This window comes from Strix uralensis, chromosome 11 (genome assembly GCF_047716275.1).
Source record: "Strix uralensis isolate ZFMK-TIS-50842 chromosome 11, bStrUra1, whole genome shotgun sequence".
NCBI classification, from domain to species: domain Eukaryota; kingdom Metazoa; phylum Chordata; class Aves; order Strigiformes; family Strigidae; genus Strix; species Strix uralensis.
In genome coordinates this window covers 9,217,822-9,233,233 of record NC_133982.1, presented here as the reverse complement: position 1 = coordinate 9,233,233, position 15,412 = coordinate 9,217,822, and the positions used below count along the sequence as shown (strand labels likewise).

General features: G+C 37.2%; 1 protein-coding gene across 1 annotated transcript in view; it reads right to left on the bottom strand.

The window, feature by feature from the left end:
- Positions 1-15,412, bottom strand: part of THSD4 (thrombospondin type 1 domain containing 4) — a 306,588-nt gene that overhangs the window by 254,772 nt on the left and 36,404 nt on the right. The gene's annotated exons all lie outside the window — the stretch shown is intronic.

The following is a 15,412-nucleotide window of genomic DNA, read 5'->3' as shown; positions in this document are numbered from 1 at the left end:
CAGGTAAGACATTTTCAGAGCTTCCACTGCTGCATTTTGATGTGGCTGTTTCAATGAGTATGACATCTCAGCCAGCTTGTCTTCCTGTACTTTCAGAATGTGGAATTAGCAGCAGCAGCACAGCACTGCGTTGACGAGGCTGGCAGTGCTTAAGACAAAACATTTTAGAAGTATCCCTTTGTGTTTTGGGACCGCAGGCCAAATTTCTTGAAATGCACTGCGTCTGCAGTTGATAGAAACTTTGCACTTCTGAAACAGTAGCTTTATTTATGCCTCAATTTCATCTGAGAAATGCAGGTATGAAAGTATTCTGAGGGACAGCAACACACACTACTTCTCTTTGTCATGTACCATTACAGCTTTCTTAAAATGAGCTGCTGGTACCACTAAGACTATAAAACAAAGAAACCACCCTACTTGCTTTTTAGCTTTTGGGAAACATTCGAAAAGCACAGGTTTTTAACAAATCTTTGACACTTGGGTTAATTAATGAAGTGTTGGCAAAACACCAGAAAATTATCAGTCTGCCAGCAGATATGCACTCACACTGGACCCATGCCTGCCATTAGCAAAGCTGGTTAGAGCTGCACTGAGATAATGCACTTCTGGAAATGCATAAATGGGCCATTTTGATCCTGAAACCACCTCTAAAGGCAATTAAAACGTTGACTAAGATTTTTGGCACTGTTTCATTCTTATGACCTACAGTAACTGGCAAACTCTTTTTCCAAGGCCCCATAGTCCTTCTGGATTCTCCAGGCTCAAGCATAATTCATAATTACTATTTTCTAAGTGTTCAATACTATATATTAAATTAAGTCCATGTAATCTAGTTGTACTCTAGTTTTTATTTCTAATCAGATTAATCCTCTGATATTCCAGAGGATAAACACATCTCCAAAGAAAAAGAATTAAAATACTTGTTTCTGAAAGAGTAATCTGAAGATTCTTCTTTCATTTTCAGAACATACTCTTAAAAGTGACATGTCCTTGCAATATGCACAGTATATAGATACCTATTCTTTACACAACAGTCCACCATGTCTTCAATGAACTTCTGCTCTGAAGCGCTGGTGCCTTGTTCTTCCTGAAGCCTATGGAAGTTCCATGTGCATATCTGAAAGCAGAATCTGGGGTCCTTCAAATTTTATTTCTTCTGCTAAGTTGTTCTCTTTGCATTGCCAAGAACCTTGCATGCCCCTATCAGTGTTACTTAGAATCAAGGCAACCTACTTTTGTCTAGCTGAACACACACTGGAAGACAGCAACAGACCCATTTAAACTACTGGAGACTCTTATTTCCCCAATAGTTCTAATTTTTAAAAATGATAACAGAACATGAAGACAATTGTCTGCCATCTAAAAATAGAAATAAGGTATTTTAAATGTGTCTACATGTTTGTGGCACAAAGTATCAGGCAGACTTTTTATTAAAATGGAATTGATGCTTCTGAAAAACAAAAATATGCAAGAAACTTTAAAATGCAAAATTTTAAAAATTACGTGAAGAACAGCTCTGCCGTAAAAATAGTGCTAGCCATCTCTAGTTACAGTCCATGACAACAGACAGTACACTATAAATGTCTGGCTTGACATGGAATGAAAATTAACATCTGTGAATGCAGTGGTATCTGGACAAGTTTATGAGGAATGAGCACCTGTATTGCCGAAATCTCGGCACTGCCTCAAGCGATGAATTTACACCTACATGTCTGTTCCAATGGACACTAAGCTTAGTTTTGACGATCATCATAAACTACTTTCTTTACTAACCAGAGGAAGATTCTGAAGTGATGTAGAGTCTAAGGGAGCAAGTAATACTGGGTTGCAGCCTTTCTCTTTTCCCTCACTGCTTTCAAGGGGCTGCCTGTCATAGATGGAAAAGACCTTAGATGTGTGCAGAATACAAAATCGTTGTATTTCTGCCCAAATCACATTCAGCTAGCAACGAGCTTATGTTTGGAACAAGGAAGATGGTCCATGGCAGAGCTGCACACCAGGGTGTGTGCCTTCCCCGAGGTATGTGCTGGCTCCCACTGCCACAAACAAGGAAACTGCTACCATCACAGTCTGGAATTCAAGAACCCTTTTTTCCATTAATGATTTCAGCTTTGCACCATGGAAGTCCTCCGAATAAGTCTTTGAAGTGTTACCCAAACCTAATCTTTATTAACTTCGCAATGTATCAGACAAATGAGGCATTATGCACAATGTGGCAAGTGCATCTATTACTGCTTTACCTTTTTTTCCCTTCCATAGCACTTTACAGCTGAAAACACAGTATGTCTAATAATGGAGAAGAAAGATAAACCAAATGGATGGAAAAAGAAATACTACTCCTTAACTTTACAGGTTTGTGGCTTTTTAAAAAATCTCACTGACAGATCCATCTGATTAGATTGAAATAACTTATTTAAGATTTTCAACAGCTTGTACAAGATTCAAGTCCAGCTTTGGTTTTAAATAAAATGTTAGCCACTCATCCATCCCACACAAAGCATCTACACTGATCTAATGTGCATGACTGGAAACATTTGGCGTTATAAGCTTAGGAGGGGCTCACCAAAGAGCTACAGTAGGAAAAAAACCAGTGCAGTTCCTCAGTAGTAACAAAAATGTGTCAAGGAAATAATCCATTTCTGTTTATTGCTAAAATTTTACAAATGCTATTCCAAAAAAACCCCAAACAAACAAACAAAAGATCTGAGAAAAAATAACTGGTTTCTACAACATCTAAGTCTAACAATTAGAAAATGGAAGACAAATACTGAAAAACAAGACCATCCTGGAACAGGGTATCATTTGGTGTAAAGTGATATGCAAGTATGCTATGGAAGTCAGAGCTATGTCAATTCACACCTGCCAATGATCTAGTAGGTTGACTGTTGCTAGTGTTTTTTTGATCCAGCAAAAGACCAAATGACTATCAACTCATTTCAAAGCCGTTTTCTCCAAATGCAGTTACTATTTTACTGTCCCAAATTTCTTTTAGTGCCCAGTTCCCTGAGCGAAGAAGTACTTCAGTACTGAGACTGGAGTGCACATAGGATATTCTTTACATGATCCCAATCAAGCATCAAAAGCTTGGCATTTGCAACAGAAATCATAACTACTTTGTGTAATGGCTGTTCTCAGTCTCTACAAGAATCTCTCCATTCAAATATCTATTTATAGAAACACCACATAATGCTCAAGGTGCTTAAACTGCACACTACTGTCTCATTTAGTGGGAAATCAACAAAAAGTTATTTCCATTTGACACAACCCGGCTCAAAGTGTGAAGAATGCCTTAACCCGGAAGCTTTTCAGCCTTGCTGCCGATTCAGCATCTCACCTGTCTACACTGTTCAAATATATCTGAAAAACAGACCATGTTTTAATAGTCTTCCTCAGAAAACATGAGGTTTATGTACTAAAGATAGTTGCTTTCATATATTAATAGTAGTAGTATTCTTTATACTAGAAAAATCAGCCAGTCCAAAACTCTTTTTGAAAGGAACCACCAATACCAGCTTTGAAAGACCCTGAGACAAACTCATACTCGATGTAACTCCAGTGAAATCAACAGACTTAAAGCAAAGATGATATATCTAGTCCTCGTAGTTAATAGAAAATTATGCCAGTGTGATAAAACATCCACTCTAGGGTTTCCAGCAGTATTTTATTTCATTTTTAAAAAACATTGTTCATGGAGCAGCCTATTCTTTCTGGGGTGCAGTCTTTATGTCACATAGGTTTCACTACTTTACTCTTTTATTCTACCAGCTTCATCAGTACATGGGAATAAACTTCTACCAGTTTTCTATATGAAAGTCTGATCAATTTAAATGGACATTCAATTGCATGCATTCCATTTCAATGACTGACCTTTGTGTGGGAGAAGGGACTACCTGAATGGTTCCAGCAGGAGGACTGAACATTTAGGGAAGTTTCTGATTTGTATTACCAAGATATTCCACTTTTTATATAAAAATTATTATTACAGCAATAACCACAATATTCTTAGAGAAGGATCTCTATCCTAAGTGACAACCAGGCAGCAGAAATGTCTAGGCAGTGTTATATGAGGCAGAAATATACAGGCACAAATGTATTGATGTTACTACATCTAGGGTGAATCCTGGTAAGTTTGTTCAGAGAATTATTTTTGTTCTTTTTTTTTTTTTAAAAAAAACCCAGACCTACAATGTGGAACAATTTGTTTTCCACAAAAAGTGAACAATTGTAGAGCACTGGAAATGTAGCTTAAAAATTACTGAGTTTGCAGGAGACAAATGTAACAGAAATTACAGTATTATTTGTATTTTAGTATTTGCATTTATTTCCATCAAAAATAAGTTTCTGATACAACATGCTCTCACACTGTTTCTGCAATATATTCTTTCTTCCTACTACTTTAAAAAAAAAAAAAAAAAGGCACCTTAAACTGCAGATACATTTGCCATATATTATAATGTTTTGGTATAGCTACAGCTGGTGGCCCTGTCCATTTTACTTAGGAGTTTGTCAAACTTCAACCATTCAGACTAAAACTTTCCGTTCACTGTATCTTAGTCTCATTTTTTTGACTGAAGTATTTAATCCAAGAATGAGTCTGAAGGAAAACAAGAGGGAAGAAGTGTTTTATTTTTTTCACATTCTTCAAATATTCTAATAATTTTTTTTTTCAAAATATAAGTGCCTGTTTTATTTTAATGAGAGAAATGAAGTCAGCCAGGAAAGTGGGGTTTTTTTGTCAAGAATGTATCCTCTGCCTTTTATATGGAAATCTACCCAAATATAGCCAGGCCACAAGATTTGGAAAAAAATGCTGATAATCATACTTTGTACATGTTCAGTCAAAACTTGTTAAAAGTTTTGCAGCTAAACTACTGGAACAATCTGTTTACAAGAAGTGTGTTCCACATCTGAGGCTAAAAGAGGCCGAGAAGTTTTCCAGCAATTATCAGTATGTGCTCCTGAGGTCTGTATTAGGGGCAGGCACTGGAAATGAAAAAAAAGACATCTCTCTCTTCTGTTCTTAATAATCCCTTGAGCCTGTTGCAGGCACATGGACAAAGCAAGGCAAGTGCCCCAATACAAATGCCTGTACTTAAAATGCATGGAACACTTCAGAAAAACTTGGATAAATCTTGGGACTGGGATTCAAGAGATAAGACTAGATGAGCAAGTCAACTGAAGAAGGTACTGAGAAGAAGAAAGTGAAACTGGATGAAACTGGAGAGAAGCCAGGGAACCTAAGTAGAAGGAGGAGAGACTGGAGGCAGAAGAGATGGAAACGTTAGACTAGGTACTAAGAAAGTGAGATGTGTGACTGAGCAAGAAAATACAGTGGACAGCTTCTGCGAGAGGGAAGGAGCAGAGACGGGCTGTATTTGGAGGAATGGCAAAAGCTCCTGTGGTGAGAAAAACCTATGAACACCATGGCAAAGCATTTTCATTGACCTGTAGTACTAGTAGAGGGTAAATTCCTTCCAACGTTGGCTCAGCTGCAATGGTCTGATGAGTCTTGTGAATAGTGATGTATCACATGATGGCATTCTGGTTTTGAAGGCTTTTTTGGTTTTGTTTTAAAACTATGAAGTTACATACAGTAAGTCACAGGACATTAAAAGACTGTTTAACCTCAACTTAGAAGAGATTGTCCATGTAATTACTATATCGTTTGGCTCTTTTTGCCTGTGAGGTCCATTCTCATCTATATGATTACATACTAATTTTTCCATATGATCTATGACTCGTTCAGTGTGCAGAGTGGACTTACTCTGGGGATGAACTGGGAATGTTTAGTTAGAAGAGTTATTTATATAATCTGTCTCATTCACTGTAGAAGCTAGTAGGTATACAATGGACACACTGAATAAGGAACACGAAAGACAATCTGCAGTTTCTGGAACTAGTTACTCTACCAGTTTTGGGGGAAAAAAATGTCACCTATGGTGCAATTTACTTAATCCAATCCTTTCTCAGTTTGTGAACTATGTACTTTCTGGTTTGGGGATCTGACTGAAAACCTCTGGATCTGATTTGCAGATGAGCTGCCAAATCATAAACACAATTTTGGCCAACGCAAATTTTGCTTTGACAATTGTCAAGTAATAAATGTGATGCTGAACACGGGGAAAAAAATTCAATCCAAATTACTCGACATCCAAATTACTCGAAATTAAATAATTTTAAACCTCATTCTTCCATACCTCAGCTCCCTTTCTTACAATAGAGATTAGATCTTGCTATCACACAGCAGCTTTGTGAACACACACTGCAGTAACAGTATCAACTAGTCGTTGAAGAAGTCATTTTTTCTCATCTTCTGCAAGGAACATTTTTAAGACAGGGAGCCAAAGGCTGAATAATAAAGAGAATAACCTTGAGTAGTGTATCACTAATAACTAAGCTGTTGATCTGTGCAGGGACCCTGGGGTAAAATAATATATTATCAGATGATTAAATAATTTTCTTAACACACAAGAGTTACCACAGGTTTGTTGACAAAACTCTAGTTCCGAAAGCTCTAAACTTTTGCAGGTTCAACTCTGTCACATGAAGAAAGTCCTTTTAATGGCACTTTGCTGCTCAAACTAAAACTACACACCATTACAAAAAATGTCTTCAAAAAGTGACCCAAGCTTAAGTCTCAAAACAACCATCAAGATAATTAGTATGCTTACTATCTTTAACAAATGATAATGCAAACAGAAATATAGAAAAAGAAAACAGTACATTGCTTGGCTGGGAAGTTACTGAATGTTGAAGCCAAAGCCGAAGATGGTTTGCAGAAAACAGCAGGGGATGTTTCCCTGGCTTCTTCCCCATACAGATCACCCATTGCCTCTCTAACACTGCAGTGACAGATATAAAAAATACAGGATTGGCTCTTCCACAAATATAAGTCAAAAATTTGAAGATAAACAGCCTTACCAACCTATCACTAGAAAGAAACTCTGTTTTATTAATTACACTTGCATGTCAGTGTGTGCAATATGATGCCCGCAAAGGTGTTACTTCTGGACAAACGCACAGCACACTTGATGAAGTACTAGCAAAGATGAGACAGAGCACCACAGGCTGATTTTTTTGCTTCTTTTTTTCTTTTTAATATCACCACTGCTTTAATTATTTCTGGGTTTTGTGTTGTTCTGTATGCAGTTAGTTCTTAACATATCAAATGCAAAAGTCTTATTTAACTGTTCTGGGCACCACAGGGCATGCGGTGCCAACTTCCATTTTCACCACTTCTTGGGGAGAGGGTTTGCACTACCATCCTTCAACACAAATATTCTGTGCCTAGGCAAAGGAACACATGTTTGCTAGAGGTCATCTTACATTTGTGTTTCCTCATTTGCTACATGAGTTTTGGCCATTTGCTGTTTTCAAGCCCTGCTTAAAAATCTAAAATTAAAAAACCCCACAAAACTAAAAACTCTTAGCATTGCTAACAGACCCCTTCTCCTGCAGCACCCTTAGCTTAACTTCAGCAGCTTCTCCTGCACTTCCTTCTTCCTCCACTCACTTCAGTCAGTACAAAAGAGAATTGGGATTGTATTGGTGGGTACTTTCACTGCAAGTTCCTGTATTCACGTAATTTCTGTTCTTTTCCTGTATCTGACTTGAAAATGTGCCTTAAACTTGATCATTGTTATCAGCACTACTGAACTAATCTCCTAAAAATACCAAGAAAAAATTACTCCTTTCATGTACCAAAGCAGATGCTAACATCTGACAGTAGGTGTTTTCTATACCTGTAATTAACAGGAATAGTTAACAAATGTTCATAAACCCAATATTTTTTGAAATTTATTTGTAAATTAATTAAGGCACTTCCTCTGATCAAAGTTTCTAGACATCTGCAGCTTCCTCTGCTTTGAAAACCTGGATGCAATTAAAGTAACACATGAATAAAAAGCAAATTTCTTGTTCAAATTATAGGAGTGTTGAATAATTACACACCAGAATTTCAGGCACTTTTGTCAATATGAATTGCCAAAAAGAAATAAAGACAAGCTCGAATGCCTTAAAATATCTCCCACAACACTTTTCTATATTGATAAATGACAACTACTCAAATTTACAGTATCCCATTAAATAAATCTACAAATATGTCAGGAATGCAACCGTCTGGTTGCAACTCCAAAGTCACAATTTTCATTGATTAGTTTCCTCTTTAAAACTTGGCACAGAGGTTATGTCTCAACAGTAACCAGGCAATGCATCTAAATCACCCTGAAGTCATGTTAAATCACAGAACAACAAAAAAAAATCGCTTTGTTTTGACAAGCATCCGAATGAAGTTTCTGAATCACTCCACAATATTTTAAGTGCTAATGCTACTATTCAAAACTGATCAAGTGGTGAGATAACTGTGGGTCTCTTCCCCCTTTCCTCTCCTCTGTGACACATGCATTCCATCTACTCTAAGAATTAGGTAACTACTCAGACAATTCCAAATGCTACATGAAACCTACCATTCATAGTTCACCAAGAAGTTAGGAAGCAAATGTTTTAGCCAACTGATAATGCATTTTGGTTTTGATTTTGAGGCACTTAGATGAATTATTAATGTTTTTACATCACATTATTACTACACATAAATAAGGGTCTGAATCTTCAGCTATTCTTAGACACAAATTCACTCAACTCCCACCAGTATGTAGACTTCTCCATCTTCACCATGCAACCCATTTAACAGGCTCAGAACTTCAAAATAAACCTCACAGAAGAAAAATGCAGCTCAATGCTTCCTGCAGTATCGTAAAATACTGAAGTACTAATGTTAACCATACCTTTTGAAGTACTTCTGTACATTAAAAATCAAGAAAATATATACTGGGAAGTTAACAGAGCCTCTGGAAAATTCAGCTCCCAGAGTGCTCAAGCTAAACTCTAAACATAGCAATGGTGCTAAATGTATATGAATTAGCTAACTCTTATACTAACATATGGAAACTGTCTACCATGTATAAACACTAAGAACAGACAAGAGAATACCCTAAGATATTTAGGGGCAATAGCAACTTACGTTAAACATCACAAGGATTATTCAAAGATTTTTACAAGAGGAGGGATTTTTACATGGAGAAAACTTTAACCATGGTACACCGTCCAGAGCTATATTCATAATGGTTTGAGATACTTCATATTTAATGCGAAGTTATGTTCCACCGGTTCAAAAGCAGTGATACTGTCTATGGAGTAAACATAATCGCAGTCAGCATGAGCACTCGCTACAGATTTTCCAAATTTATGGTGTGAATTCCACTTCTTCTGTAACATTCGAGTGGAAAACATGGGTGAATGGTGTTGGTGCCATTCATTAAAGATCAGAACTCAAACTAGAAGCATGTCACAAAATGCCTCAATCATAAAAGAGTTTGTTCTGCATGACAAAGTTTAGATGGTTTCATTGACTAATTATGGCAATGTTAGCATTTCTTGCCTTAAAAATATATAATTACTCTACATGTCAACTGAACACTTACGTTTCTTACTGTGTCTTTCTGACAATGTCCTTGCACATTTTGTAGATTTTTATCACTGATAAACACTCACAACCTTTACTTTCCAGTGGAATATTCCTGTTTTATTAACTTAAAAGTGTTAGAATCCTAAGCTCTACTATATTTTATTTGTATCCTATTAAATTGTCTTTGGAGAAAGACAAAAATCTCACCATTTCTGTATAATGCAGAGAGTCATCATAACAACATCACAGATCCTATGGGTCACCTCTCCCTGACCTGGGAAATATAGGCTCTGACTGTAGCCACATATACATTACCAATTTTTTACCTGCACCTGTCTTTTTGGTCTGTGTTTTTATACCTCTTTGCACAACAGGGCATTAGAGCATGACTCCTGGACTCCCAGGTGCTAAATTAGTTTAAAATAACTTAGATTTATTGATCAAAGTAAGTAATTGAATTTTCAGTTAAAAACCATAAGCCTCTAGACATCAAAATTTTCTGAACTGTGAGATTTTGGCCTTATTATAAACATTTTACTAGATTAGTAATTAATTAACCTAGTAATAACTAACTTGTATAAAACAGCTGACTGTGTTCTGTTACTGCCACACGTACAGAGCATGCTTATGGAATAAAACTAATTGAGAGAGCTTCTAAACCTATCCCAACATATTTTTCCTAATTATTTAAGGCAGACAGTTTCCCATAATTATTTAAGTTTTAATAAGAACATCATAATGCAAAATATTTTCTAATACAGTGATATCAATTGTTGAAGGGGATGTCATAAAGCCACAGTGCAGAGATGCAGAGGAAACAATTGTGGTCCAAGAGCTTTATCAAAGATGTCTCTATGTGACTCTTGTATACAAGGGACAATTGATCAAACTACATAGGACATTTTAAGAGCAGTATCTCTGTGCCAGTGCCTGGTAAATTATGCCCGTATTAGTGACAATGCGTTCTGGATTAATATTTATCAAGTTCTGCTGCAAATATCAAAACAGTCAAAGAAAGGCCAGTACAACCCAAAGTAATGTGAGCTTTTAATAAGTTTCCTATACACCCACGGAATGTCAGACTACCAAACATACACACAATTCCACAGTGTTTGCAGGGAAAATTCCTCACATAAAGTCAAGTTTAATTTCCTCAGGAAAAGATATGTCATCATAACCCCACTTTGCCACTTATGTCAAACACCTACTCTATACAAATCTCAAAACAAGAATAAATAAACCACACAGTAGCTCTTTGGGAATAAGAAGGGGCTTTTCAATTTAAAAAAAAATAAAAGTTATCTTAAAAATATGTAGTCTATTTGTCTTTACTTCAGTATCTGAGGATCCCAACTACATTAAAGAGTGCACACACCCTTGCAGCACCCCACATCACTTCTGAAAAGACCTCTTTGGGAATTACATTTTCTGTTCCATACAAAATTAAACATTTCCACTTCTACCTTTGTTAAAACTTGAAACGTTGGAAATGTTTCATTTTCTATAGAGTGGAAAACTTTCAAAAACACTTGGGCAGAATGCTAGCAAGTTGGCAAAATGGCCCAAGATCCCAGGTGCCAAAGGAGCCCGCCAAGGCCTACCTATGTGCTTAGGTGACAGAAAAGCACATCAGTTTTTAATGGACTTAACACATTCCTGCAGAACATTTCAAATCTATGTCATTAGGGTTCTGCATTCAAAAAAGCCTTTCAATGGAAAAGTTTTAATTCACACCAGTCCAAATTAGTATCATCATCATTAATATTAATTTATCCCATCATGATGGAGCTGGGGATTGGCCCTGAGCCTTTTACCTCACCTCATCTCTTCAACCGTAAAACCTCTTTCCATTTCCAAAATTGTCTTTTCAGATACTTTGCATTCCCTGCTGAGTTGTCATTCTCAAACGCTCCACACACAGAAGAACAGATCCAAGTAGAGAACTCTTATTCAGAACCAGAAGCTGGATTTTCCATAGCTGTGCTACCAGAATAATAGTGTGTATAGCTGAAGAGTCAGGATAAGAAAGTAGAAGTAATTACTGTTTTCTGATCCTATCTAGATACTTCTCCAAAACACAACTGACTTCTTGCTAAGTAGCAGTCACATAAAATACTGGGAAAGGCAACATAGTCTACCTGGAGACATGACAGTAATCCATATGAACCAGTGGGCAAGCTAGCAACTGTGAATGAAACTGGACAAGCCCAGCAAAACTTCATCCATAAATATCTCACTGAGCTCTCAACAACCAGTCTTTCATACAGTTTAGCTTGGATTTTGCAAATTCATATACAAATAAAATTATGAACTAGGTCAAAAACATACCTTGATCTATAGCTAAAGACAATTTAGATTTTATATCCATTTTGCATTGCTCTTCATGGTGAAACTCATATATGAATTTCTCTGCCTATTTTTTCATACTCCTTGCTGCACTGTAACTGAATGACTGAAACAGTCACCATTTTATTTTACAGGCTTTCTAATCAGAGCATTTAAGTGGTCATGATTACTATATGACTTCAGACTCAACTGTATTGGTGCAACCTGGAAAGTGGGAACTGCAGAAGAGGGGAGATAACAAGCTGTCAGGGGAAACAGGGCCTTCTGGCCTGAACTTACCACCAAGGGCAACATAGAATTGTAGAATGGTTTGGGTTGGAAGGGACCTTAAAGATCATCCAGTCCCACCCCCCTGCCCTGGGCAGGGACACCTTCCACTAGCCCAGGTTGCTCAAAGCCCCGTCCAACCTGGCCTTGAACACTGCCAGGGAGGGGGCAGCCACAGCTTCTCTGGGCAACCTGTGCCAGTGTCTCAACATCCTCATCACAAAAGAATTCTTCCTTATGTCCAGTCTAAACCTACCTTCTTTTAGTTTAAAATGGTTGTGCCTTGTCCTGACACTACAGGCCTTGGTAAAAAGTTTTTCTCCATGTTTCTTATAAGCCCCCTTTAAGTACTGAAAGGCTGTAATAAGGTATCTGCATATTAAGGATAGAGACATATTAAGAATTGATGTCTTTACCAATAAGCCATAATTCACTGTGTGTCTTACAAAAAATAATCAGATAAAATTGACTTTAATAACGGGTACTCCGTATCACCAAATTTACATGTAAAATAAGTAGATCTGAATGTCCAGAACCCTGAAAGCTTCCTTGTGTACACTGCCCAAGCAACCCTCAGCCTGAGTTAATTTACAAATATATTCTCATACATTCAGACACTCAGGAAGAGCTAGTGACTTGGCAATGCTTGAGACCATTAACAAAAAATGCTCACTAAACATATGTTCCATTTGAGTTGCTTCCTTTGTTCTGGTGACAAACAGTGCATACAAGTTTGCATTCAAATTCTACTTCACCCACACGCCTGTATAACTCTTTCCTTTAATGCAGGAGGAAGTACAGAAGATTTACTCATCACTCCCCCATTTTGGGGGAATAGAGACTACATCTGAAGAATCTTACTGTATTGCAAATAGCTTATGGTTTCAGTAAGATCTGTCTGTACTGTTTGTGTGTAAAGGACAGATGTTTACTGCCCGTTTCCTGCTGAAGGAGGTGACAGGCAGCTGTATATTCTGAGGTGAGCATGAACAAAGACTATATGCAAGGTGCTGAAGAGAAGCCACTTGTACAATAAGAAAACAGGTTTAACGACCTGCAGAAACACTTGAACAAATACAAGCACTTCCGAGGTTCTCCCTAACTAAAACCCGCAAGTTTAACTTTTACAAATCAAACTGTCAGTCACGTAAAATGAGTTCAGCTATTAATGAAAAAACAATAAATGTACAATAATGAGGAAATGACCTAATGGACCAAGGCAGATTGACTTAATTTGTTATTAATTAACTGTCCTTAGGAGAAACTGTAGAGGGAGTGGCCAAACACCAGGGTAACTGTTAACAGACTACTTTCCTCTCAATAAATGAGATTTTCATTTTTGGTATTCTCCAGGAAGAATTAAAAGAGAAAAAAGAAAAAGAAAGAAAAAGATACTGTTCTCTGCACACTGGCAAGACCACTGGTACATGTCACAGCTGATAAATGAAATTAAAGCCCATGTGCAGAAGCATTTAATCAGGAAGAACAAGCAAACAAAGTGAAACAGTATTAGCCTTGTTTTGCTCTCATCCTGGGCTTTATACTAAAACTGTTCTTAGCAACATCTATTTTATAATTACATTAATTACCACATTCTAGGGAGAAAAATAACCCTGAATAGCAACTACAGCTTCTCCAAGGGTAACAGAAATGTTACTAAAGAATATCACTATGTAGAGTTCCATGCCTAGGAGGACCCACATCATCTATAATTCCTCTTCGTTATTAAAAGTCTCATGTAGTATAAATGATTATTTCTTTATAACTGCATTTATACATGCAACAATGGCAAAGGTGCAGCAAAAGTACACTCACCTATTTTTTCCTCTTCAACAGTTTCTAAAATTAACATGAAAATATTTTCACTGCTGTTCCCCTACTACCAAAGAAATTTGCCGATGGCCAGCCCACTCATCATAATGACCTGCATGTTTTGCCACTAATTCACAAGCTCACAGCCCTCTCCTCCTCCAGCCCACTTGTCATTCTCAACAAATTTCCACTACAAACCTTCCTTCTCCATACCTCAGCCATCTGGGATTGCTTCTTTCCTCCACCTCATTTCTAACTTCCTCACCTCTCACCCCTTGCTCTCTGAAAAGAGATCTTTCCTGGAAATTATTTTGTTACATTTCTTAAGTCAGGCAGAATACTGTCCAACTTTTTGCCTTGATGCAGTAAGGGATGAAATAAAGACTGGGGCGTTTGTGTATCGTTTGGACACCAGTGAGCAAATTCGGCACAGAAAACTTTCCAAATTAATGCCCATGCGCTAAGTTCATTTCCTATTTCCTTCAAAAAACAGAAAGTGTTTTTCAGAAGAGCAATTTGTACCAGACACTATTCTCAGAGGCTCAAACTAGCCCTTTCATGTTTTCCATTTCAGACAAATGAACTAAAACTTTCTTGACATTAGGTCTCTTCATTCAACTGCTCTAGTCTCAATCAATGGACTTCATTCATAAATAAAGCAAATGTAATAACTGCTACACTAAGAGGCAAAAAGGCAGTCATCTGATTTGCTTAGGTTGTGTTTTTGTTATCCTGATAATATGTTCTGCTGCTACATCTCCACTATGTGGGCTTCCACTAAATGAAACAGGATTTCTAAGAGGCAGAAGAATCAGATGTTCACCCACTGAGAAAAATATGGCCTGTTGGGTCAACACATTGAAACCACTCTTGAACATCCTGCTTCTAATATTCAAAAACGAGCTTCTTCAAGTTTGTGACATTAAGTTAGATTAGTAGCCCAAATAGGATGCAAATATTAGGAAGAGATACTTTAGGCAATACTAAAATGATACAGCCAGAAACTGAAAATTTTAGCAGGATGAAAATTGCTTGTGGGGAGAAACAGCAAAACCTCACTAGCCTCCCACGTACAATGGGAGACTGCCCCAGAGCATAGAGCTACACCCAGCCAAACATTTTTGAATGAAGTAATAACACAGTAAGTTTTATTTAAAAATTAACACAGAACAGATTTTTCTCTCCAATAAACAAGGAAGCCAAAATCAAAGCATGTAAAGCTTGAATGCTGGTAAAAGCAGCATCTGTCACAGAACACACAGCACCATGGAAAGATACTGGAGTGATTTAGGCTACTGGGTGCTCTTTAGAGCATAACTAGCACTCCCAAAAGGATAGCCTTATCTTATAGGATTAAGAAGTAGGGAGCCTTCATAACGTGGACTACCCCAACTCCATTTTTCCATTTCTTACATGGAAAAATATTAAACTTATCTGTGACTCAGTTTCTCTCTCTGTCAAATTACAACTGTACATACTGGTAGGTTTACTGACTGCTTAAAATCCTTGAAGGTAACTATAATA